At 37.8% G+C, this 25,607-nt stretch overlaps 1 protein-coding gene and 1 pseudogene across 9 annotated transcripts in view; both read right to left on the reverse strand.

The window, feature by feature from the left end:
• Nucleotides 1-2,974, reverse strand: part of LOC119245720 (60S ribosomal protein L39-like) — a 116,020-nt pseudogene extending 113,046 nt beyond the window's left edge.
• The window catches only part of GK (glycerol kinase), a 342,820-nt gene that overhangs the window by 277,996 nt on the left and 39,217 nt on the right, over nucleotides 1-25,607 (reverse strand). For 5 of the 9 annotated variants that reach the window (XM_054695796.1, XM_037512564.2, XM_054695799.1 and 2 more), the window contains exon 1: nucleotides 21,028-21,136. The exons of 3 other annotated variants lie outside the window; for them this stretch is intronic. The gene's annotated coding sequence lies outside the window, so the exon portion shown is untranslated. Of the gene's footprint in view, nucleotides 1-2,930; nucleotides 2,985-21,027; nucleotides 21,137-25,607 lie in introns of those variants that run through there. One more of the 9 variants, XM_054695795.1, reaches the window with a different exon arrangement.

Genomic DNA, 25,607 nt, shown 5'->3' on the forward strand with positions numbered 1-25,607 from the left:
CTCAAGAAAATACTTGGATCAACTGCCCATTGACTGGGTTTGTGAATACTAGCAGGTGAGTACAAGAGATGACATTCACTATTCTTTGAATTGAGAGGTAAATTGATATGGCAAAGGAGAAAGATTCATTGCATATCAATATCTCATTATGATATGTATCAGTACTTCTGAAATGGAGAAACATGTCTTTATGCAAACACGGAAGCTTTCTGTACGTTGTTCAATTTTATGTTGTAAATAACATGCCCACCTCACCTTTCTTACCGCCAATCCCGTTTAATTGTGGCCAATTTACCTCACCTGCTATCTTGCTAGCCACTTTTTCACAAAAAATTCCAACCCGCAATCTTCCTCTTTTAGGATAATTCTAGATTCAAACATCCATGGAGATAACTTGCCCAATTTAATGGTTTTGCTATTCCTTTAACTCCCTATTCAAAAGCTCATGCCTGGAATCTAGTCATGGTTTAGAAAATGCTCCATTTTAGCAACTGCCTACTTTCTTTCTCACTACTTCATTCCACCTGGTAGCTTTACTCTATTAAAGGAATTTTCAAGTATTCACACACAATGATTCTACAAACATTTATGATCTCCAAATTTGGTTGGCTCCCGGGCACACCCTCTTGTCATTTTACTTGGTCTTGGTTAGTTTTGTCTTCCATTCCCATCAACAACTGTTACAAAACTTCAAGACTTACCCAAGTCATTCCTCGTAACTGCTGATTTCATTCTCAGCAGGTGACCTTGCCTTAACATCAGTGGAAAAATTGAGGTCATCAGGAGGTCTCACTCAATTTCTCTGTAAACATATCTATATTCATTGGTTTTTACTTTCTTTTCTTCACTGTGGAAGCCTGCAATGTCCTTTACTAGTTCAAGGCCAACCCACAATGGTGGCCCAGCTCAATTTCTTTCTGTATCTGCCCTGTCCTTGTCAGTCATCTCTCTCTCAGCCTCTTTATTGGATCCTCGCCTCTGTCTATAAACACCTGAAGACCTTTTCATTTGAAAAGGCCCTCACACCTGTATCTTATTCAATTGCCATCCAGATTTTCTTTGTTCTTCCTCTTTTAGCTCCTGAAAGTGCAGAAAAACTGGCTTATGGGGATTTTCACCTCAATTTTACTCCTTGAGCTCTGAAATTTCATCATTCTTCACTGAAACTATTTTCCACGATACATAATGACCTAATTGCCAAACTTAATCTATATTTTCCAGTGCTGTGTAACCAAACTGCAGTGTCTTTAACACTGTTAAATGCTCTTGCCTTTCAAGTGTAATCTTTGCCCCCCCATCAATATTTATAAACACAGTGCTTGTTCATTACTGTATTAGTTCATGGTCTGGAAAAGGCTTTTTTCCAGGTAGCAGGTTTTTCATCAGATCTTCACATGGCGGAAGTGGAGAGGGAGCTCTCTGAACCCTCTTTTTGAAGCATTAATCACATTCATGGGGGTTCCACCTCTGGGATTAAGCACCCCCAGCAGGCCCCAGCTTCAGTAGTTTTCTGCTCTATCTGCAGAGCTATCAAAGGCAGCAAGCCCCACCTTCTAATACCATCACCTTTGAGGGTTAGAATTTCAAAATATGAACTTTGGGGGGAGGGACACAAATATGCAGAGCATAGCATTACAGAATATTTGGAAAATATAGGCAAATACAAAGAAGAGAAATGAAGTCACCTGTAATAACACTATTTGGTGATAACTACTGTTAACATTTTGAAGTATATCCATGTGCATCAATAAGTAGATGGATATAGATATATGAAGACACAATTCTGTACAGTACCTGTTATTTGCTTTTCATATAACATTACATTGTGAATATGTTCTCATATCCTCACATATTTTTTAGATGCTTATAGCTGTGGTATGATATTCTACTACTGGATATTTGACCCATATTTTTAATCTTTTCTTTTATGAGTAATGGTGATGTATATACATCCTTGTACATGTCTTTGACAATTACCTTGGGATTTTTTTTTAGAATAAATTGAAAAAGAATTATTGGGTCTAAGGGTGTAAATATTAAAGTCCTGCTGCACAATGCCAAGTTGACTCTCAGGAAAGTTGTGATTCATGTTCTCACTTGGAGTGAATATGAGTGTCTATTTCCCCTTTTTTGTCTAAAACTTTCTACTCTATTTTCATTGTAATCGCCTTTGCTCTGTTTCCCTGATAACAGCCTCTTCTAGTTGTCCTTGTACTTTCCTGGTTTTTATGGGGGTCCCCTTCTTGGGAGTTTATCTTCCAATAACTACCCTTAAAGTTGATAGTCCCCATACATATATCCTCAGCCCACTATAGTTCTCACTATTATTCTCTAGGGCTATTTCTTCTACTCCAATAGCTAAAGAATTCCAAAGATACCAGACCTTTCCTCGCCCCTGAATTTTATGCTCATGTATAGAACCATCTATAAGGCCTCTCCTTTTGTTATCCTACAAAACCAAAAGCTTAACCTGTCAAAAAAGATGAGTCGGTAATGCAATCAGTGAAGGAGTCACCAAACTTAAAACCTGGGGGCTTCTCTTGCTCAACCCCACCACCACCACAGTCCCCATCACAGAGGAAAAGATTGTCAGCTTAATTGTCAGCTGCCTGAGTAGAGAACACCATATAGATAGGAATATTTAAATTTCTTATCCTTTTTTTTGTTTTGAGAGAGAAATATTTGGTGGACTTTGTTATTGGTAGGAGTTAGGGCAAAACGAGGGGCTAAAATTTTTAGTCTGACTTTCAGCCTGAAACGGAGTATAGGGGTGCCATAGCAGGTTAAAGGACAGTGCCTAATAGAGAGCAAGTCCTGTCTGTGGGTTTCCACCTGTGTGCAAAATTGCAAGACCACTTGGGCTCAGGGAACAATAACAATGGGGTTTACTTAACAAACAGGGGAAGGCCACAAGTGACCGGCTAGCTCACCCTGATAGTGTCCAGAAGTCCCAGATAAAAGGTCGCTCCTCCATGATGGCGCCGAGCCGCCAACGACGGCCTGGAGCTCACAGCCACCCGGAGGTGCTCACAGGTAGGTGGGGCCGCTAACTTGACTCCGCAGAAGCCTGAAGCCACAGAGTGAAACACCGGAACCTGAACCGGACAGCAAAGAGGCATCTGCAGCGGTAGGCGTGCTGGATGATCAGAAGCAATTAATAGCTCTTAAAAGTGACTCGGATACAGAGTTCTCTCCTCTTCCTTTGGAGGTAAGCTGCTGGATGGATGCGTCTTTCTTTAGCAGAGGCCAGGAACAGTCTTTAAACTGGCTCCTACATTGACTTAATCCTCTTTCAGGATCCTTTGCCCTAATTGACACCTCCCTGATTGGACCATTTGCAATGCTAAGTGACTGATTGGACCATTTTAGGAACAGTCAGCCCACTTGGCACCAAATAATTAACTAATGAGCTGATGAACATGATGGGTACCTCATTGGTCCATTCTATTCAGGCCCAAAATATAAAACAGAAAACTTGCCCTGTGGCTCGCATACCGGGGCGGGGGTTGGGGGACAGTTTGATACCCAGAATAGTACTCTTTTCCTTGGAATTTGTGCTCTAACCAAAATGTATAAATTTATAAAAATTCACTAAGCCGTACAGGATATTCAAAATATAAAATCATATTACCTTTAAACGGGAAAACATACTTGGGGCAGTTAGTTGAATGCCATCAAGTTGTTTTCTCATATGGGGGCCAGAAATATCACACGACTTGCAAAAAGATGCACAGTGAGTAGCAGAGATCTCTAAAATCCCATTCTTATATAACTCTTGTTCCATTGTTCGTTTGATTACATAAATGTGTCCAAATGTTCTTAACCCTGTTGTAGGGTAAGGAAAAAGGTTAGGCTTTTCTGCCCTCCCGCCATCAGGATAGATGATGGATCCTTGTGGTCCTGAGTGCATGCCTGATGGCGGGCACCTGGAGTAGGGTGTGGGCAGAGGTAGATGGGATTCACCTGGGCTAAGACTGGGCTTTTAAGGGTGGCGTCACAGGGACGCCAGCAGCAGCAAAAGCCGAGAGAGAAGCAGAAGCAGAGAACGCCAGAGAGCCCAGATAGAGGGAAGATTTGCTGGGGGCTGGGAAGACTGCCAGCCTCCCAGCCCCCCAGCACCCCTGCCTGCCATATGCCTGGTGAACCCCAATAAAAGACTTGCAAAAACCCACTGAGGACTCTGACTCCTCCTTTACCCGGTCTGCTGGATATCAGAAAACCTGCACCGTGTCCATTCCTGACCCTACACCTGTCCTCTGAGAAACTCTACAAAAAGGTTCTCATGCACAAGTAAGTTTTGGAAAACCCTGCAAAGCACACCTTTCAGAGAATTATAACCAGGGTCACATGATCTTTATGGTTTTGCCTTTGTGAAAACAATTAAAATATATTCTATGGCAGCACTGGCATAAAGATTAATTAAATCCAGGCTGCATTTACTAGTACCTATTACTGTATTTTCATTTTCTTCTTATTTTAAAAGACACTGAAATAGTTTAGGGCTATCTAAAAGCCCTGGGCACTGTAGCTATGGAACCTAGTGGATAAATCAGTCCTGGTGATAACACATAGTAAACACTCAGAATTCTTCTAAAGAGAAAACCTACTTTTGTTTTACCTACTTTCCAAAACTTTTGCTATTAATATCTCAAAGTGCACTGGTGTTCCATAAAACACAGCTTAGAAAAAATGTTCTCTGCTCCCAAACTGCAATGACAATCAGTTTGCAGAAAGGTAGATAGTAATGTGAAATGAAGTTACTCTGACTCAGCTGTGGTGGAGATCTGTGAATTAGCTGTAAATTATCCATAAAACCCTCTTCAAAATGTTTTATAGAGCAGGCAAGCACATCAAATTCTCACATATAGTTCACATTAACGTATGGATAGTTGACAATTATATTTCATTAACACATCTTTCTACTACATGGGAATGATAATCCACTATTAACTCATGCATTTCCTTCTGAAACTAATCAAATAATATTAGAATGTCTATAAAACTTGATTCTCAACTCATTTTTAGAAGATGGATAATATAAATATAATGAATTAGAAATCACTGACTACAGTGGCTTCTTGAAAAAAGTGACCCTATTCACTCTACTTTTATGATTCTTTTCATACTGATACAGAAAAATCAACTAGTATCTCAAGTGTCTTCAGTGACTATTAATATTCCTGTTAAGAATAAGAGCTTGTTATACATATCACCAGAGAGACGTGGGGCTTTGCCTGAATTCTGGAATGAGAGCCACCCCTTACAATACAGAGAGATACTGCTTTCCCCCAAGAGATAAGTTAGGTGGTAAGGGAGCAGATGCCATCTTAGAGCTATATACATCTCTACATATGTGACATTTGCAGTTAGATTGAATTCAACATGTTCATTGAATGCCTTCTGTAGTCTAGGTACTAGGCAGAAATGAGACACAACTGCTGTGGGTAAAGGGCTTAAGTCTAATGTATAAGCAGCAAGTTTTTTTTTTAAACTTTCAGCTTTTTTTTTTAAAAGATATATTTATTTTTACAAGAACTGGGGTACAGTCAGAGGCACGGGAGGGTGAGAGAATTCACCAGAGACAGAGCGGGGAGCAGAACAGGCAGACGGACCAAAGACACTGCTGAGGGGAGCAGCGGGCAAAACAGGAGAGGTCTGCCGCGCCATGTGGGTATCGGGTATCTCCTCTGTGCCGGGGATCGAACCCTCACTACAGAGGCTGCGGACAGCTCCATGGCGCTGTGCTCAACCCACTGCGCCACCGGGAAGGCCTAAACAGCAAGTTTTAATACCAAGTGGTGAGAAGTATACACAGGACGTTATGAAAACATGCAGGGGCAGCAAAGGGGGTTGTTGGATAGGTGCTTGACCCAACCTCTATAAAAAGGTGAAGTGTTGAGTGAAAATACTGAGGGATGAGAGGAAGCAAAGGACAAGGGAGAATGAGTCTGTGGCGGATTTACAATCAGTCTTTCCACTTTTTCAGGAAAATAAGAATGATTGGCAAACTGGTTTGTGTATGGAGTGTTGTTAGGAGAATGCAAAGAAGTCACATTTGCAATCAACTCATTTGTTCTTGGGACAGGGTGACATTTACTTCTATTAATCAAAAGAACATTTAACGATATCTGAGACTTGGTGTTTGGTGCAAAAAGAAAACACAACTTTGAACGGGTAGGACACATTTAAGAATTTGTCTCCCTCTTTTCTCCCTGAGTTGTACATTTCCTCATTCCCCTTGCCTTGTAAATAAACCTTTTGTTAACCTTTAAAAAAATAAAAAGAAAATATTCTTTACCTTGGTTGTAGTGATAGTTACCCAGGATTATATATTTTTCACTTTAACCCATCCTCAGTGATTGGAAAAACTAATAGGCCAAAAAAAAAAAAAAAAAAAAACAAACTGAAGACTTCATTAATGTGATTAACAAATGATCTAGTGAACAATAAAGAACATTTCAACCAAAAAAAAAAAACCCACAACTTTGAAGTTTTTAAAAGAGCTGTGAGCATTTCCTTTTTGTGTTCATAAATAAGATTTTCTTATGACCTTGAAAACTAGCTTCACAGAACTATAAACCAATTAAATGTTAAGCATCGTGTCTCTTATTTTGGTAATAAATATTCCACATAGAAATGACTCTCCAATTCCCTCTTGCTAATTGGCGTTCTAAGTAAAAAGCAAATTACAAGAAGAGATATACTCTGTTGATTTGCATTATCAACTGCCATGAAAAAAAAGAAAATGATGAAATGTGTCATGGAATGGGAAAGCTGAAATTCTGAGAGCCTTTATTTGAGAAAATGCTACATTGATGCTGATTTGCAATCTAAAAGGGCTGTGCAAAAGTGAGATGGAAAAGTGGTGAATGAGGAAGTGAGTACAAACTTTGCAAATCACCATGGGTTCTTCAAGTATTACAGAAATAACAAACTTTGACTTTGTCTTAAGGTTAGCACTCAAGTGGGACCACTGAGAAAAAAATAGGAATTCCTCTAAGTGTACTTTTATATGACTCTGTGTACAAGGAAGGATGCTATATTGCTTTCCTAAGGTTGCTGTAATAAATTAAGACAAAGCTGGTGGATTAAAGCAACAAAAATTTATTTTCTTACAGTGCTGTAGCCCAGAAGTCTGAAATCAATGACACAACTGGGTTGGTTCCTTCTGGAGGCTATGGAGGAGAATCAGTTTCAGGCCTCTCATAGATTCTGGTAGCACTGGCAATCCTAGGCATTCTTTGGTCTTCAAAAAATCACTCCAGTGCCTCCCCTAGTGGCGCAGCGGTTGAGCGCTGGGCTGTGCGGCTGCCCGCGGCCTCTGCAGCGCCGGTTCGATCCCCAGCCACCCGCGAGGGTCCCACATGGCACGCAGACCTCTCCTGCCGCCCGCTGCTCCCCTCAGCAGTGTGTTTCATCAGTCTGCCTGCTCTGTCCCCGCTCTGTCTCTGGTGAATCCTCTCACCCTCCCACACATCTGGACTGTACCCCGGCTCTTGTATAAATAAATAAATAAATAAATAAATCTAAAAAAAAAAAAAAACACTCCTTTCCCCCTTGTCTTTCTGAGTCTCAAATCTCTTCTACCATTTTTCTCTAATATAGACAACCACTCATTGGATTTAAGGTCCACTCTAAATCCAGGATGTTCTTGTCTTGAGAGCCTTAATTTAATTATACCTGCAAAGATTCTATTTCCAAATAAGTTCACATTCACAGGTATGGGGGTTATGACAGGCATTTCTTTTGGAAGCATACAATTCAGTCCATCACAGATGACATATAAAAATGATTTACAATAGCTAAAACATGGAAACAACCTAAATGCCCCAAAACAGATGACTGGATCAAGAAGATGTGGTCTATATACCAGTAGACTACTACTCAGTGATCAAAAAAATAAATAAACTCATGCCATTTGCAGCAACATGGATGAAGCTGGAAGGGATTATGCCCAGTGAAATAAGTCAGAAGGATAAAGAAAAATATCAGATGGTTTCACTTATAGGAGGAACACAGGGGAACCATACAAAGAATTGGAAAAAAAAGAAAAAACTAGCAGGTGAACTATAAGTCAGAGATATTAGGCAGGGGAGGGTGAAGGAGGGGGATCAAAATGGAGGGAAGAGCACAAGAGTTCATGGTGACGTGACAGTTTATTGGTGTCTTGGTGGTAATAATTGTATGGAGACAACACCTGAGAGGAGAAATCAAACATTGCACAAGAATGTACAATGATGTAAAAATACATAAATTAAAAATGAAAAAATGATTTAAGTTTGAGAGGTAGGGTGTAGACTCATTTTTTTTTGGAGTGGATATTAACTTTTTCTGATCATAAAGTAAGTTAATTTTAATTTTAGAAAACTCAGAATAGAAGTACAAAGAAAAAATTAAGATATGTGGTTTAATTTAAAAAATGTTTTGGAACTCAATAGAAATTTCAATTTTTATGGCTTTTTTTAAATGAGGTAACATTGATTTACACCACTGTACATGATTTAGAGGAATAATTTCACAGCTCCTCAGATGTATGTCACCACACCACACCCAGGACCAAAGCACCCATAATCCTTTACCCTGTGCTCTTTTATTATACACCATACAGTCCTTCATGTCAAACTCACATGTGCATATAAAAACACACATAAGAATGTCACTGTCTAATTAATAGAAAGTAAAACTAAAAATCAACAAGTAACTATAAACCAGGGACACACTATGGGGGGAGGGGCGGGGTGAGGAAGGATTAGGGTCAAAATAAGGGAGGGGGTTGCAATTGTATGGGGAATATAACCAAAATGAAAATGCATACATTGTGCAAAAATGATGTAAGAATCATATAAAATAAAATATTAAAAAAGGAATGGTCATTGTACTATGGTTTGTAAGAGTAAAAATTTGAATCAATAGGAAAAGGGGTTAAATAATTTGGAAAGGTCATATAGTAGAAGAATTAGACTAGATCTAGTTTCAGTGTGAATACATCACCAAAGCAAACTGTTGATGTGAGTAGCGACTTGTATAAGGTTATATCAACGTTGTCCTTTTAATGTAACTTTTAATAGTGTTCATATATTATAAAAAAGAACAGAAAGTATCAAGAAAAATGTAAGTTAAAAACAGGATGGTGTTTATCTCTATGGAGGGGGAGGGAAAAATTGAATAGGAAAAAGTACATTGTTGCATTTGCTTCTTTTAAAGACCCAGAAAACAATGGGACAATTAACATGGACATATGGGTAATTATAGCAGTCTCTGTCCTGTTTGTATATTTAAAATATAACATAAAACAAAGACATAGGTAGAAAAATAGTTGGAAAAATATATAACAATATTATAAGTTCTTATCTCGAGGTGATGAAATCATGGATGAATCATGGATGACTGTTTTTCTCTGTACTTATTTTTCTTAATTTTCAAAAATAAGCATTTTAAATTTCTGGTTTCCAGTCCAGCACAGACAGAGCTTGGAAGATGTCACTTCCATTCATAAAAACAATAACAAAAATGCTTGTAATCAAAATTGAAACTCTGTAGCTCTTCTTAGATCCATTGAGGATTGAGGTTACAGGACAAAATGCTGCCCCAGAAACTAGAAATACACATGTAGAGAGTTACAATTTACCAGGAAAAAAAGCTGCTACAGGAACATGGTAGGCTTTTAGTGTTCTTACTGAGAGGATAACTATCTAATTACTGGAGACAGATTATAAACTAAATAGAGAGATAATCCCCAACTCTTACAGGGACCTCCATACTTTCATGAGTATTACCTTTAGGAGCCTGACCAGATCCTCAGAGTGAAGATCAGAGAAGAATCCCCCTGTGCTACACAGAGGTGGAGGAGTGGTGACTATGAAATGAGACCAGAACATTCTGTTCTCCTTAACAATGACCTGTTCTCAAGGAAAATTATTTTACCACAGCCTAACTGATCTGGGGGAAGGAAAATACCCAAATCCAGCTCTCTTTAGCCTCTGTCTCACTTAAAGGATGAGAGAGAAGGCTGAAAAGCACTCTTGAAAGTCACTGGCTAGGTGAAGACTGAAACCTAATTGTAAGATTATAGAATGTTTCCCCTCCTCCTGCATTTTACCATGACATCAATATGGTCCCTCTCTAATACTAGAGAATTATAGCTCAAAGGACTATAAACTCAGACCCAATTTAAGAAAGGGTCTCTAGGGAGACCCAAATATAACAAGGGGGACAAAAACGGTAGATGAAATTTCAGTCTCTGACACCACAGCTACATCAAACAGTAAATACAGCCTAACTTCTAGTCAGATATGCCTAAAACTTCACACTAAAGGTGTGTTTCCTTTACTCAACATATTATGTCCACCTTTCAACAAAATATTATAAGGCATACTAGAAGGCCAAACCCAAACCTGAAGAGCCAAAGGAAGCATCAGAAACAGACTTAGATAGGGTCTCCCTGGTGGCACAAGGGGTTAAGATGCAACATATGAAGTTCGCCGCAGCCACTGCAACACAAGTTCGATCCCCGGCCAGTGAGCTACCTACATGGCATAGCAGATCTCTCCTGACTCGCCCGCTGCTCCCCCCAGCAGTGTATTTCAGTCAGTCTGCCTGTTCTGTTCCCCACTCTGTCTCTGGTGAATCCTCTCACCCCCCACACACCCCTGGCCTGTACCCCAGTTCTTGTATGCATAAATAAATGAATCTTTAAAAAAAAGAAACAGACTTAGATGGTAAGTGATTTTAGAATTATCAGGTAAGAAATTTAAAATAATTATGTAATAGGCTAAATTATATCCTCATATATTAACACTTCAAAGTTCTAACCTCCAGTACCTCAGAATGTGACTATATTTGGAGATGTGGTGTTTAAAGAGGTAATTAAGTTAAAATGAGGCAATTAGAGAGGGCCTTAATACATTTGATGTATTCTCAAATTCTCTACTTTATGAAATTTTCCTTTAAAAGTTAGAGAAAGACTTTCTCAGACAAACAAAAATTGAGGGAAATTGTCACCAGTAGATATGCTTTGTGAGGATGTTAAAAGAAATTATTCAGAGAGAAGGAAAATTACACAAGTCAGAAGCTCAGATCTATATAAAGGAATATATGAAAGGAAATATTTTCTTTTTATTAGTCTTAATTGATCTATCAGATAACAGTTTGTTCAAAACAATAAAGCAACAATGTATTTGGTGGTTACAGTTTATGGATAAACTAAATGAACAGCAGTATAATAAGGAGCAGGATGGGGAAACTAAGCATACCCAGTTATAGGGTATATGTGGTACCCATTAAATGATATAGAATTATCTGAAAACTATCAGATTAGTTGTAAGCATGTACTGCAAACCCTATGGCAAACACTAAAAATAAATTTTAAGAAGAAATATAATTGACAGAGATAAGTGAAATGGAATAATATAAAATGCTTAATTAAAATGTAAGAATGGAACACACACACTCAAAGAAAGAATACAATTTAAAAAAGTTAAAATATGGTAAATATTAGTCTAACTATTAACAATAACTTTAAATATCAGTGGTCTAAATATAACAATTGAAAGGCAGAGTCTGTCACAATTAAAAAAAATACTAGACCTATTAGATGTATCTACAAGAAATCCACTTTAAATATAAAGACACAGATAGCTTAAGAGTGAAGAAATGGAGAAAGATATACAATGCTAAGACTAATCAAAAGAAAGCTGGAGTAACTGCATTAATTTCAAACCAAGCAGATATCAGACCAAGGAAATTTATCAGAGATAAAGAGGGACATTAAATAAAACTATAAAGGGGTCAGTACTCCAAGAAGACATAACAATCCTTAATATGTATGTGCCTAACAACAGAGCATCAAAAATACAGGAGGCAAAACCTTACCAAACAAGGGGAAATTAGCAAATCCATAATTATGGTTGGAGATTTCAACAGTCCTCTCTCCATCAAAATATAAAGTAGTAGAAAGATCCAGGAGATAGAAAATCAGTAAGCATATAATTCAAGTGAACAGCACGACCAATCAACTGGATCTAATTGACATTTATAGAATAACTGATCCAACTCTGGCAGAAGATACATTCTTCTCAATCTTACATGGAACACTTACCAAGATAGACCACATACTGGATCAAAACCCACACATTTTTAAAAATAGAAATCATACAAATTATCTCTCATACCACCAAGAAATTAAACTAGAAACAATAACAGCAACATGGCCGGAAAATCCCAAAATATTTGGAGACCAAACACACTTCCAAAAATAAACATTCTCAGTGTCATAACAGAAAAATAAACAGTAATGTTATTTAAATATATAAACCCATGCTTCAACCCTTAATAAAACACACTTTCCTCTAATAGTCAAGAAGTATTTTCATCTGCTCTAGAAGTTAAATGTCATAATTTTACTTTCTTCAGGCTTCTCCTATAAATCCCTACTTTCAGTTTCTCATATTTTAATGGAAATTTCTTCTTTGAGGCTTAGCTACATCCACTTGACCTTAGCACAGTGGTAATACACAATTTAGAAGAGTTCACATTACTAGGGCAACACTAACTTTTCATTTTCAGACTTATATGTAAATTGGTAGGCTGGCCTAGTGAGTCTATATTTAAAATACTTGTCTATGTGCTTCTGGATGAAGTATGAGACATTATCTTTAATAATGCGAAGTGGCTCTTTAATGTTTTCTTTCTCTGCTCACCTATAATAGTGGTAACAGTGAAGTAACATGAATCCTGGAAATAAGTTTCAGTCCGTGTTCCTTGTTACCACATGCCCCAATTCTAACCATTCTAAAATCTGATTGATCAAAACAATTTCTACCATGAATTATGGTCAAGTTCCTTCATTAGAAAGGACACCGAACCAGGCAAAAAAATTACTTGCAGGTTAAATCAAGAATAGAGAGGATGGGGCCTCCCTGGTGGCACAAGGGGTTAAGACACAACCTATGAAGCTATCCGCAACCACTGTAGCATGAGTTCGATCCCCGGCTAGGGAGCTACCCACATGGCGCAGCAGACCTCTCCTGTCTCACCTGCTGCTCCCCTCAGCACTATACTTTGGTCAATCTGCCTATTCTGTTCCCCACTCTGTCTCTAGTGAAGAATTATAGGAAATAACCAAAGTCACATATTGACATATTTGTAGAGAGTAAACTAGAATGCTAGTCTTCTTGTCTCCTCTCACCTCCACAGCTCTGGCCTGCAACCCAGCTCTTGTATGCATAAATAAATAAATCTTTAAAAAAAGAATAGAGGGGAATAGATTATTCAGGGTAGGTCCGACTGCTGTAGGAACCAATTCTAAATCTCAAAGGCCTATTACGTGAAGTTCCTGCCAATTCAAACTTGAAAACAGGTATTGCTAGCTAATCAGTTACTTTGGGTAACTTTCCTCTAATGACTCTAGGATAAAGGCATCTTTTTTCCCTCATAGATCTGCTTTGGAATCTTCTCCTGGATGCCCTGTATCTAGTTAGGAGACAAGAGAAGAGAGTCTAAAAGACCTCATCAGGGGCCTCCCCTGGTGGTGCAGACGGTTGCACACAGCGCTGTGGAGCTGTCCGCAGCCTCTGCAGCGCCAGTTCAATCCCAGCCGGCCGGAGAGGGTTCCACATGGCGTGGCAGATCTTTCCTGTCTCGCCTGCTGCTCCCTCAGCAGTGTATTTCGTCAGTCTGCCTGTTCTGTTCCCCGCTCTATCTGTGGTGAATCCTCTCACCCTCCCATGCATCTGGCCTGTACCCTGGTTCTTTAAAAAAATTAAAAAAAAAAGACCTCATCAGAGATTTTGAGAAGCTAGTCTCCAAACAAGGCTATATAATCTTGCCTAGAGCCCATTATACAGAAGTGGTCATATGTTTTCATCAAGATGCAAGAGTGATGGGAAAATGTGGTCTTCCTTTGTGCCTAGGAAAAAATAAAACAACTTGATGAACACATATGATTGTTCCTGCCATGGGGGACAAATATATAGAGCCAAAGGCATGACTTAGTGCCCATGTCTTACTCCCAAATCAGAGTCAGCCATGTTTTCCTTCTTCTGAGTTAAAACTAGATTATCAAGGGTCTGTAAGTCCTCTAGAAGGAAAGTCAAGAGAGACCAAGGCATGGCCTCTGTCACTAAAAGCCAGGTGATGAATACTTAATAAAGCCCAGTCTCTACATTATTCACTATTTATTACAGTTAAAGAAGCAGAAATCAGAAGAATTATAGGAAATAACCAAAGTCACATATTGACATATTTGTAGAGAGTAAACTAGAATGCTAGCCTTCTTGTCTCCTAGCCCAATAATTGACTTTTCACTGACTTTACATTCCAAGACAGGCACAGAAATGTCAATAAAAAAATTATGTTGCTTTCCAACATATTTCTGACAAAATCCACATTTAATTTCCTCCTGTACCTCCAAAAGCTAAAATTGATAAGAATTCCTGAAATAGGGACTCTCAATAAGCAAACTAAATATTAGAAGACAATCAAATAACATACAATATTTAAATAAATCTTGCCCAACAAAATCCATCAGTATACCTGGTAGTTTAATGTTCAAAATGTAAACTTCTATGCATTATGAGTGGAAACTTAAATAAGTCATCAAAGTAAATAATTCCTAAGAATCATTCTAAATTTCTATATTTATTATATTTTTGAAGAGCACAAAAACATTTTCCCATCTTACTTTTGTGATTTAATTATTACATTAGGTTTTTTAGGTTGCTTTTCTCCCCCCATGGTCTTCAGTGTTTCTCTGATTTTACAAGAATGAAAACCTTTGCCAATTGAATATGACATTATGAAAGGAAGCACTTGTATTTATTAGTCTCCACTTTTTGCAATCATGGAAAATATCACTAATCCTAAAGTTAGCTTTTCTAGTAACTGATATGTAAAATCTTTAAATTCTAACAAAACTGAAAATTGGAACAAAATAGTAACTTGAAGCATTTGCTATGAAATTCAAGAACCAGAAAGTATGTAGATTTCTCTTGGCCCACTCTTCAATTGACATGCTTCCCTATTCATTTATTCATCAAAATGTTAATGCCCTTCCTGTGTTGGGCCTTGCTGTATATGCTCAAGATGGAGCAGGGAACTCAATGAACAAAAATCCCCACTCTCATGGAATTTATATCATAAAGAGGGGAATGAAATCTATAGTACACAAAAGAGTAAAATAAATAGCATACCATAGGGTACTAAGTAATCTTGAGAGCCAGGAAGAGAAGGTTTGCAGATTTAGATAGGTATTCTGGAAATTCTCACTGAAATTCTTTAATAAAGATTTAAAGCATGTAAGAGAGTGAGCCTTGCAGATTAAGAGGAGAGCATCTCAGGGAAAAAGAACTCACCACAAAATTCTCTTAAGGTCAAAGAATACTGAAACTTAAACCTTGGTTTGATTTTCTTTTTAATATACTAGGATTTTATCTTCGTTTGTTTTTCTTCTTAAAAAACTAGGATATGAACACTAAATTATCACCAAACAATTAATTAATATGTTGACACTTATTTTATTACTCAGTTCATATTTATTCATCACCATCTGTGTGTAGAGCATAGTACAAGATGCTTTAGTAGAGGAAGGAGAAATTTCCTCTCTTTTCCAGCATTTTCACATTTAGATCCTCACTTAATCTCTATGGCAGCCCTTTGAGGTTATCACTTACAGACAAGAAAATAGGTTCAATGAGGTTAACTAACTTTCCCAAAGAGCCAGTATCTATTAAGTGATACAAGCAGGATTTGAACACTGGTGACCCACTTCCAAGCCCACAAGCATCCCACCATGTCATACTGCTTAAATCAAACTTGAACTTCTGTGTGCCTGTGCTTCATTTTTATTTTTATTATTACTTGCTTTACCCCACAAACAAATAGCAGAAGAGTAACTTAAAGTAATTTTATATTTATATCACCCACAAAATCAAATGAAATCCATCAGTTATTTGTTGACTGATACACAGAGATGGAAAAAAGTTAAGACTCAGGATCAGTCAATTCAGTTCTGGAAAATTGGATGCAGAATTCTAAAATGTAGCTCACCCTGATTCATCCTAGGTCTTTCCTCTTTCTTGAAATATTTTATGATTTTAATTATTTATTTTAAATTGCATATTTTCAAAGAATACAAGAACACTCATATGAAGGGATAAATGCACTCCTACATTTGCTGTGGCACTATTTACAATAACCAAGTTATGGAAACAACCTAAGTGCCCAAGGATAGATGAGTTGATAAAGAAGATGTGGTATAGATACAAGATGGAATGCTACTCAGCTCTTAAAAAAAAAGATGACATCTTGCTGTTTGTGACAACATGGATGGAACTGGAGTAGATTATGCTAAATGAAATAATTCAGAAGGACTGTATGGTGAAAAAGTCCATAGATTTTAGCAAGATCAGAGTTCCTGATGGGCCAAGTAGAAACAATTCTCCAGCTGAGAATATTCCCTTGTGTAACTTTCCTCTCTTGTCCTACATTGCTTCCTTTGCCTCCTTTTTCCTGAAAACACTCCCTCAATATGTCACTTGATAGGGTGACCAGATCCCCCTGGTTTACCAGACTTTAACAGTTTTAGTCCTGACTGTCCTATATTTTGGGGAATCCCTTGGTCCTGGGCAAACAGAGACAGTTGGTCACTTTACACTTGGACAAGAATCTCTGTCTCAGTTTCTGCCTTTAAAGAATCTGATCAAAGACAATAGCATATATCATGTAATAACCTAGAATTGAGTGTTCAACATGGTGGGGTTGGTGGTCAGGTGTTAGGACCTGTGCAGGATCCCATGAGTCCATAGAGTGCTCATGTGTGAGTTGGAGTAAGGTACCCCTCTGGTATGAAACAACCCCACTGGCATCTGGCTTCATAAGCTGTAGTTGCCTTTTCATGGGGAAAAAGGCAACGTTTCCTCTGGTGAAATGCAATTCCATGCTAGGGTGCATAGCTTGGCAAAGGTGTACAAGCTGGATTTCTGAGCTTGGTACTTCAGTGTGGTGCACACGAGTGGCCATACATGGCAACTCCGGAGTAAAAGGTGAGGGCAGCCCTAAGCCATGTTCCATTTTCTTTACATCTTTTCTCCCCTTGCCATGTAAAAGATATGTCAGTGGCAGATACAGATATACAAGAGAACCGAAAGTTGCTTGGGCTCTGTTCTATCAATATATAAATGGTAAAACGGAGGTGTAGGCAATTCAGTAAGTGAGGAGAAAAACAGTCTAGGAATGTCAAGGTAACCACCTACCCTTATAGATTAGAGCATAAATTCTATTCCTGATTTTTTCAGGGAAGTTTAAAGCTCATATACATTTTCTGTGCTCCATCCATCTTTTGGAAGGGACCTTTGACAGATGATTGCTCTCCATTAAATTGCTACCATCAAGTGGAAGGGAGGTTTTTAAAAAATACAATCAACTTAAAAATATTTGGCATTCAACAGCCAGTATCATTCTCAATGGTGAAAAGCTGAAAGCAATTCCATTAAGATCTGGAACAAGACAAGGATGTCCACTCTCACCACTGCTTTTCAATATAATACTGGAAGTCCTAGCCAGAGCAATAAGACAAGAGAAAGACATCCAAGGAATCCAAATAGGAAAAGAAGAAGTCAAACTATCACTATTTGCAGATGATATGATAATATACATAGAGAACCCCAAAAAGTCCACAGAAAAACTAATTCAACTCATCAATCAGTTCAGTAAAGTGGCAGGATACAAAATCAACACGCAAAAGTCAGTAGCCTTCCTATACACAAACAATAAATCTGAAGAAGAAGAAATCAAAAAAACCATCCCTTTTGTTATTGAAACAAAAAAAATCAAATATTTGGGAATAAATCTAACAAAAGAGGTAAAGGACCTATACAAAGAAAACTATAAAACACTGTTAAAAGAAATAGAAGAAGACACAAAGAAATGGAAAGACATCCCCTGCTCATGGATTGGAAGAATAAACATTATTAAAATGGCCATCCTTCCAAAAGCAATATACAGATTCAATGCTATTCCAATCAAAATTTCAATGTCATTCTTCAAAGAAATAGAACAATTATTGATGAAATTCATATGGAATCACAAAAAACCCCGAATAGCCAAAGCTCTCCTGAAAAAAAAAGAAGGGAATGGAGGCATCACACTCCCAGACTTCAAACTCTACTACAAAGCCATAATCATCAAAACTGCATGGTATTGGAACAAGAACAGACATACAGACCAATGGAATCGAATAGAAAATCCAGAAATAAACCCACAGATTTATGGTCAACTAATCTTTGACAAAGGAGCAAAGACTATGCATTGGAGCAAAGAAAGTTTGTTCAATAAATGGTGCTGGGAAAACTGGGTCGCTACATGCAAAAGAATGAAGCTTGACCACTACCTCACACCATACACAAAAATCAACTCAAAATGGATTAAAGAACTAGACATAAGACCTGAAACCATAAAATATATAGAAGGAAATACAGGCGAAACACTACGTGATTTGCACATCAAAGACATCTTTACAGACACATCACCCAAAGCAGCGATAGTGAAGGCGAAGATAAACAGCTGGGACTACATCAAATTAAAGAGCTTCTGCACAGCAAAAGAGACAATAACAAAAACAAAGAGAAACCCCACCAACTGGGAGAACATTTTTGCACCCAACACTAATGATAAAGGACTGATCACAAAAATCTGCAAAGAGCTGATGAGACTTAACAACAACAAAGAAAAGAATCCAGTCAAAAAATGGGCAGAAGAGCTAAAAAGAAAGTTCTCTGAAGAGGAAATGCAAATGGCCAACAGGCATATGAAAAAATGTTCAACATCACTTGTCATCAGGGAAATGCAAATCAAAACTACCATGAGATACCATCTTACACCAGTGAGAATGGCACATATTAAAAAACTAGCAACAACAAATGTTGGCGAGGGTGTGGAGAAAAAGGAACTCTTCTGCACTGTTGGTGGGAGTGCAAACTGGTCCAACCACTGTGGAGAGCTGTGTGGAGATTTCTGGACCTACTAAACATAGAGCTTCCATATGATCCAGCAATTCCACTCCTAGGTATTTACCCAAAGGACACAGAAACATCAATTCCAAAGAACACCTGCACCCCTGTGTTTATAGCAGCACTGTTTACAATAGCTAAGCTTTGGAAACAACCCAAATGCCCAAAAATAGATGACTGGATCAAGAAGATGTGGTACATATATACCATGGAATATTACTCAGCATTCAAAAAAAGATAAACACATGCAATTTGCAGCAACATGGATGGCGCTGGAAGGGCTCATGCTCAGCGAAATAAGCCAAAAAGAAAAAGAAAAATACCGGATGGTCTCACTCATAGCAGGAATCTAGAAAACTTAAATAAGGGACCAGGAAAACGAATAACTATAAGAAAGTGAAAATCAAAATCAACAAAAAACTACGAACCAGAGACACTTTTAGGGGGCGGGGTGGGAGGGAGGGATTGGGGTCAGAATGGGGGGCTGCAATTGTATGGGGAATATAAAAATAAAATTTATTATTAAAAAAAATAAATAAAAAAAATAAATAAAAAAAAAGAAAAAAAGAAAAATATTTGGCATTAAATTGATAAAGAGAGCTACTGGCAGGCTCAGATAATGTTTGGCTACCGAGGAGAAATAAGGAGTGTTTAAAACTATGGTTTTCAAGTACTCAAATAACCCTAACTCTGATCTATAGACCATCCTGGGAGTAGAATATGTTTGAGAACCATCTCAAACTGCACTATATCAACCTATTTCAATAAACTTTTCCCTTCTCCATGGATTCCAGTACAGGGCCCTAAGTTATGGTGAAAAGGGATTTTTTTTCCTCTTATACTTTTTAGCATGTTGTCTATAGGAGTTGAACAATAACAACAAAAGACATTTCTTAAAGTAACAATAGTTTTAATGACCCAGGAGTCAACAAGGCCACTGGAGGAGTGAACTTTGCCAAATGTATTTCAAAATCTTTGTCTTAAAACCATCTCCAATAATACTGTAACTGGGTCATTACCCACACACAGCTAGGCCAGTGTTTCTAAAAGGACTGATATAATCTCATGGATAGTTAAAGTCAGAACTCCTCCCTTGACATCTCTAAAATCCATTATTGGTTGACAGGAGTTATTTAATTTGTGGAGTTGGAGGGCAAGGAACTGACTTAAGGAATCACTGTCCGGTGTTTCAGGAAACAGTGGTAAAATTAGACATGTTGGAGAAATCTACAGAAAGTATAAAGGGATTTCTAAATTCCTGCTATGAGTGAGACCCATCCAGTATTTTTCTTTTTCTTTCTGGCTTATTTCACTGAGCATGATCCCTTCTAGCACCATCCATATTGCTGCAAATGGCATGAGTTTATCTTTTTTGATTGCTGAGTAATAAAACCGAAATAAGGGACCAGGAAAAAGACTAATTATAATAAAGTAAAAAATCAAAATCAACAAGCAACAAGCAACTATAAACCAGAGACATACTACAGGGGAAGAGAAGGGAGTAGGATCAAAACAAGGCGGGGTGGGAATTTTACAGGGACGATAACCAAGATGAAAATGCATACATTGTACAAAAAAGAAAAATGATGTAAAAATATATAAAATAAAAAAGAAAGAAAGTACAAAGGAAGGGTACTCTTGGCTCCTGGGCTTAGTTAACAGGGCATGGGAAGTCACAGAAAATTCTGCTTATGCAATATCCAGGTGAATATTGAACAGACTTACTTTAATATTCTACAAGTTTTGCCAACAAAATAAACTACAGGAGAGCACTAAAAGCAAAATCATGATGCAGCCATTTTAGTTTCTTACTTGCTTTCCTATTCCCGAGGCTGGTTATTCACCCTCGCTCCATGTCCTTTCCTGGTAGAGAACCCTGTCCCCCAATGGAGAGTTGATAAATGTGTTCCACTGTGATTTTACTTGAGATCATTTCCTTGATGAGAAATTAGAGGTCAAAGCTGACCCTCACCTACAATGCCACACCTACAATGCCACACACAGAGAACAACCACTCACTCACCCACTTGCTTCATGAGTGGAGTCCCAGCAGACCAGTCATACTGTGGATCACTCTCCGATAATATCTACCCAATCCGGGCCCCATCCTGGCACCAGCTGCACAGCCACATCACCATCAACTGTAAAGGCAAATATATCCAATCCTCAGTCTACTCTGTTTCCAGTGATTAGAAGTCTAGGTACCCCAAAGTTCCCTTCTAGAATAGGGACATGGCTCTGCTGATTTTTAGAAGCTACTATTGTTTTTAAAATTCTGAAATTCTTTTAGAAATAGGTCTACAATTTTAATGTTCCAGGAATTCTGAAGCCAATATCTGCATATAATCTGGCTCTGTCACTTTGGGCCATTCTTCAGTTTATACTTATAATTCCATTTCTGGAAATGTAAAATTGAATAGTGCATGGAAAACGCTTACACTAGGTTTGACTTATAGCAAGTGCTCCAGGCCTATTTTCCAAGATCTTAATCACTATCTTTTATTGCCAAAGTTTTACTAATCCTTGCTTCAAAAATTCACATATATGGGGCCTCTCTGATGGCGTAGGGGGTTAAGACACGACCTATGAAGCTATCCACAGCTACAGCAACATGAGTTCGATCTCCAGCCAGGGAGCTACCCACATGGTGCAGCAGACCTCTCCTGACTCGCCCCCTGCTCCCCTCAGCAGTGTATTTCAGTCGCTCTGCCTGTTCTGTTCCCCACTCTGTCTCTGGTGAATCCTCTCACCCCCCGCACATCTGGCCTGCATCCCAGCTTTTGTATGCATAAATAATAAAAATAAATCTTTAAAAAGATAAATAAAACTGGGTGGGGGGAATGGTGGTGCCATTTTTTTTGTTTGTGGAAAACACCAAGAGAGAACCAGATTTGGCAAGCATCAATTCTGAGTTCAATTTTGGACATGCTGACTTGGAGATGTCTGTGAAACATCCAACTAAGGTGTCAGACAGGCAGCTGAGTATATCTCTCTGCATTTCAGAGGAAGTATTGTGGGGAGGGATGTACATTGGAAGCTGAAGCCATATACATAATAAAGCCATGGGCAAGTTACATAAGAGAGAAGATAGATTACTAGAAGAGTACTGATACAGAGTTGTTTCTACTTCCTTTTCCCCACCAGAAGGCCAGTTCAACTGAGGGCATGCATTTGGCCTTGTATTTTTATATCCCTTTGGGAAATGTTCTATTTTATATATGTGCAGGCAAATGATTTTCAGATTGCCACTGTAACACGCCCAATTTGTTCTGATCACATCTGATCACATTTCATGTAATTATCATAAGAATATCTTTCACATTTTCAACTACCCAATGATTCTTAAAAGACTCTTCAAATAGGAAAGATGAAGTTATTTCCTAAGTTCAAAAATTAAACTGAGAAGCCCTTAATGGCAGGAGCCCTCATTCATTCTTTTATTCATTCCTTTGTATTAGTTAACATAAATAAACCCAGTTTCTGCAACATATAAACCTGGAAGTTTCCGGCTTGACACAATAAAATATATATATTTTCTCCCACTTACCACTCCAAAGAAAGTGGACCAGAGGGAGAGGTGACTGCTCCATTCAGGGACCAAAGCTCTTTCTACCTGGCAGCTCTGCTCTGGTCCTTGGAGTCCTCTACATTATTTTCTGGTGGTGATAAGAGAAAGGGCTGTGAGTGGATGTTTCTATAGGCCAGCCTTGAAGAGTTACCTAGCCAATCTGCTTACTTTTCATTGGCCAGTCCTCAGATGGATATTCATACCTAACTGCAGTGGAGGTTGGAAATACTGAGTCTAGCTACATACCCAGGAAGAATACAGATAGCATGAGCTCTGTGCCAAGCTTGTGCCAAGTATCTTGTTAGGCCCTTGCATATTAAACACAGTAGATGTTCTTCCTGCTTTCATGGTGTCTAGTGGGAAATAAATATTCAGAAAATTAAAATATAGTTTGGACTAAGTCTAGTGGTTTCTGGAAGTAGGTAAGAGGGTAACTAACCAAGAACTGATGGATCTTAGTGCTTAGCTTATAAACTGGGCACGCAAAAAAATCTTTGGGGGAATAAATGAGAGAAATATCTTAGTTACTAATGCTTACACATATCTCAGAATTTAGTTTCCTCTGCAAGTCACATAACTTAAATCCCATATATTGAAATATTTTATTCTAGAGGTTATTTTAGCTGTTTTTATTTTTAATACATTGAACATCTTTTACAGCAACAATCACAAACAGCTCAAAATAAAATAGAGTACCAAAATTCTAGATTTTATCAAATAGGTAAGATAATGCTAAAACTTCAGGTTAGGAAAAGGAAAAATAATTTTTGATTAAGTTATCACTTTCTATACTGCTTTCCAGCTCTTTTATCTTTTATTTCCTCAAATGAATTGGAATCTCCCTAGCGATACCTCTCTAATGCAATTCTATAGCTACACAGGAAGCATAACTAGCCAATGAATGACTTGGAGGGCAAGGATTTTGGTTGTTCCCAGCAACTATCAGCACAGGAGGCCATGAAGTCCAGTTCCCAAATATCCAGATTTGAGGATCCATTGTCTTGACCTTGATTCTTGAAGCCACACCAGCTAGATTCCTGAACCTATAAGGATTAAATTCAATAAGGCAAGTAAAATACCAGTGCCCTGCCTGGCATGTAATAAATGTGTGTTCATGGTGGATAACATCATTTTTATTATCCATATGAGTCATAAAGAAAGAAAAGGGACTACTTTGACCACTGGCTGATTTCATCTAAGACAACAGAGCCAAATCTCTAAGTCTAATTGTGATTCTCGGATGTGTTAGAATCCCACAAGAAGACACACATTATGCTGTAAGAAAAGGTGCCATATAAAGCAAGCTCAGATAATTTACAAGCTCAACAATCACTATTTGCCACCTGTCTTTTTATTTTCGTTTCAGGTTAAGTGCTGTTTTCTTTCCATGCTAGTATCTGAATAAACACTTAAATTAAAATAAATGAAAGAGAAATTTTCAGGCAGCACCCGTGCCCATGATTAATGCAGTGGTGTGTTCACTGTTTAACATAGGTGGAGACATCTCTGAAAGCCAGGATTGATGGCTGCAAAGAATAGAAGACGCACTTCAACTGTACACATTTCCCGAATGATCAGCTTTGTATGACCTTCATATAAAACCCAAAGGTACTGATTGGCCTTGTGCAGCTGCCTTTCCTCACAATACAAGTGAAAGGTTTTAGATTAGGAAGGAGATGAGGTTAAATTACTTCATTATTTACTCATTGAGGGGGAAATCAATTTCTGGAATATAATCCTATTGACCTGACTGGCACAGACCAGGAGCATAAGTAATCACAACCCTAAAATAAATATCCATTCATACCTTGAAAAGACACCTATAGTAACCAGTCTCCTGTATGCTTTAAGGGTATCAAATAACCATGCAAACCAAACTCAAGGCTAATGGGCCTGTTTTTTGAATAATTCACTAAAATGGGATGGCAAAAATTCTGCTTGTTTTGTTCTGACCTTGTAAAATTCACACATTACATGATCAAGGCTGTGTATTTCCTATCTCCAGGTAATACTAAGATTATTATGTTGCCAGACATCATGAAATGAGGAAACATCAGTGAAACCAAAAAGTAACTCAATTACACCAAGGCTTAGCATGTCCACATTCAATCAGCAACAAATTAAAGTGCAATATAATATGTGTAAGTAAATTTATTCCTAACTCTAGAGCCAGGATCCATAACAACCCAATCCTACTTTCTTTCTCGTAGAAATTTAAAGATACTTTTCCTTCCAGGTTTGTCCTTTAGCAAGGATGTCCTAAGCTTCCATCATGTTGAATTTAGCCTTGCAAGGATTTTTAATTAACAGCGATGATCCACAAGCCATGATTTATATGCAAGAAAGATGCCCTATTTTATCTTCTTTCTCCAGGCTATGATATATGAATGCTTCTAATAAGCCAAAGATAAAAGTGGTTTGGACCAAAAAGCACCTATTTTCTCAAAGATGCACATTAAGATCACAGCTGTCAGCAAGGGAATAAAGTAGAGCCCAGGTAACAGAAAATATAAAGGAAATAGAAAATGATCAAAGTTTAATTTATGTATTCATGATTATATCCTAATTCTGTTCTAGAAATAATTTTTACCCCAAGTGAAACACTATATTTAAAAACTATAATTTGGTGAAAACCTATAATATGAGGTCTTTCTAAATTATGTGATTCTACTTTAAAGAGCAATTTTTAATTCACTCATTCAAGTTTATGCTATTCATGAGGATATACACTTAATACAGTGATTGTGCTATAGCTGAAAATATTCTTTTGACTATCCCTGGTATAGGAAGATCATGTTTTATGAATGGGTTGAGAATCTGTAGTCCTATAGGTCTGCTGTAAATTAGCTGCTTGACCTTGTGCTGTCATTTAATCTCTCTGGATCATGATTCACTTAGATACATAAAGATGTGATTGTGCTGCATAATTGCCAAAGGCCTTTCCAAGTATAAAAGTATACAATTTTGTGCCTTGATATTTGGAAACAGCCAGAAATCAGTGTTGAAACTAGAAAAATAACACTTTACCTGTTTTG

The sequence above is a fragment of the Talpa occidentalis genome, unplaced genomic scaffold (assembly GCF_014898055.3).
Source record: "Talpa occidentalis isolate TD23 unplaced genomic scaffold, MPIMG_talOcc4v2.1 talOcc4.15, whole genome shotgun sequence".
NCBI lineage: Eukaryota > Metazoa > Chordata > Mammalia > Eulipotyphla > Talpidae > Talpa > Talpa occidentalis.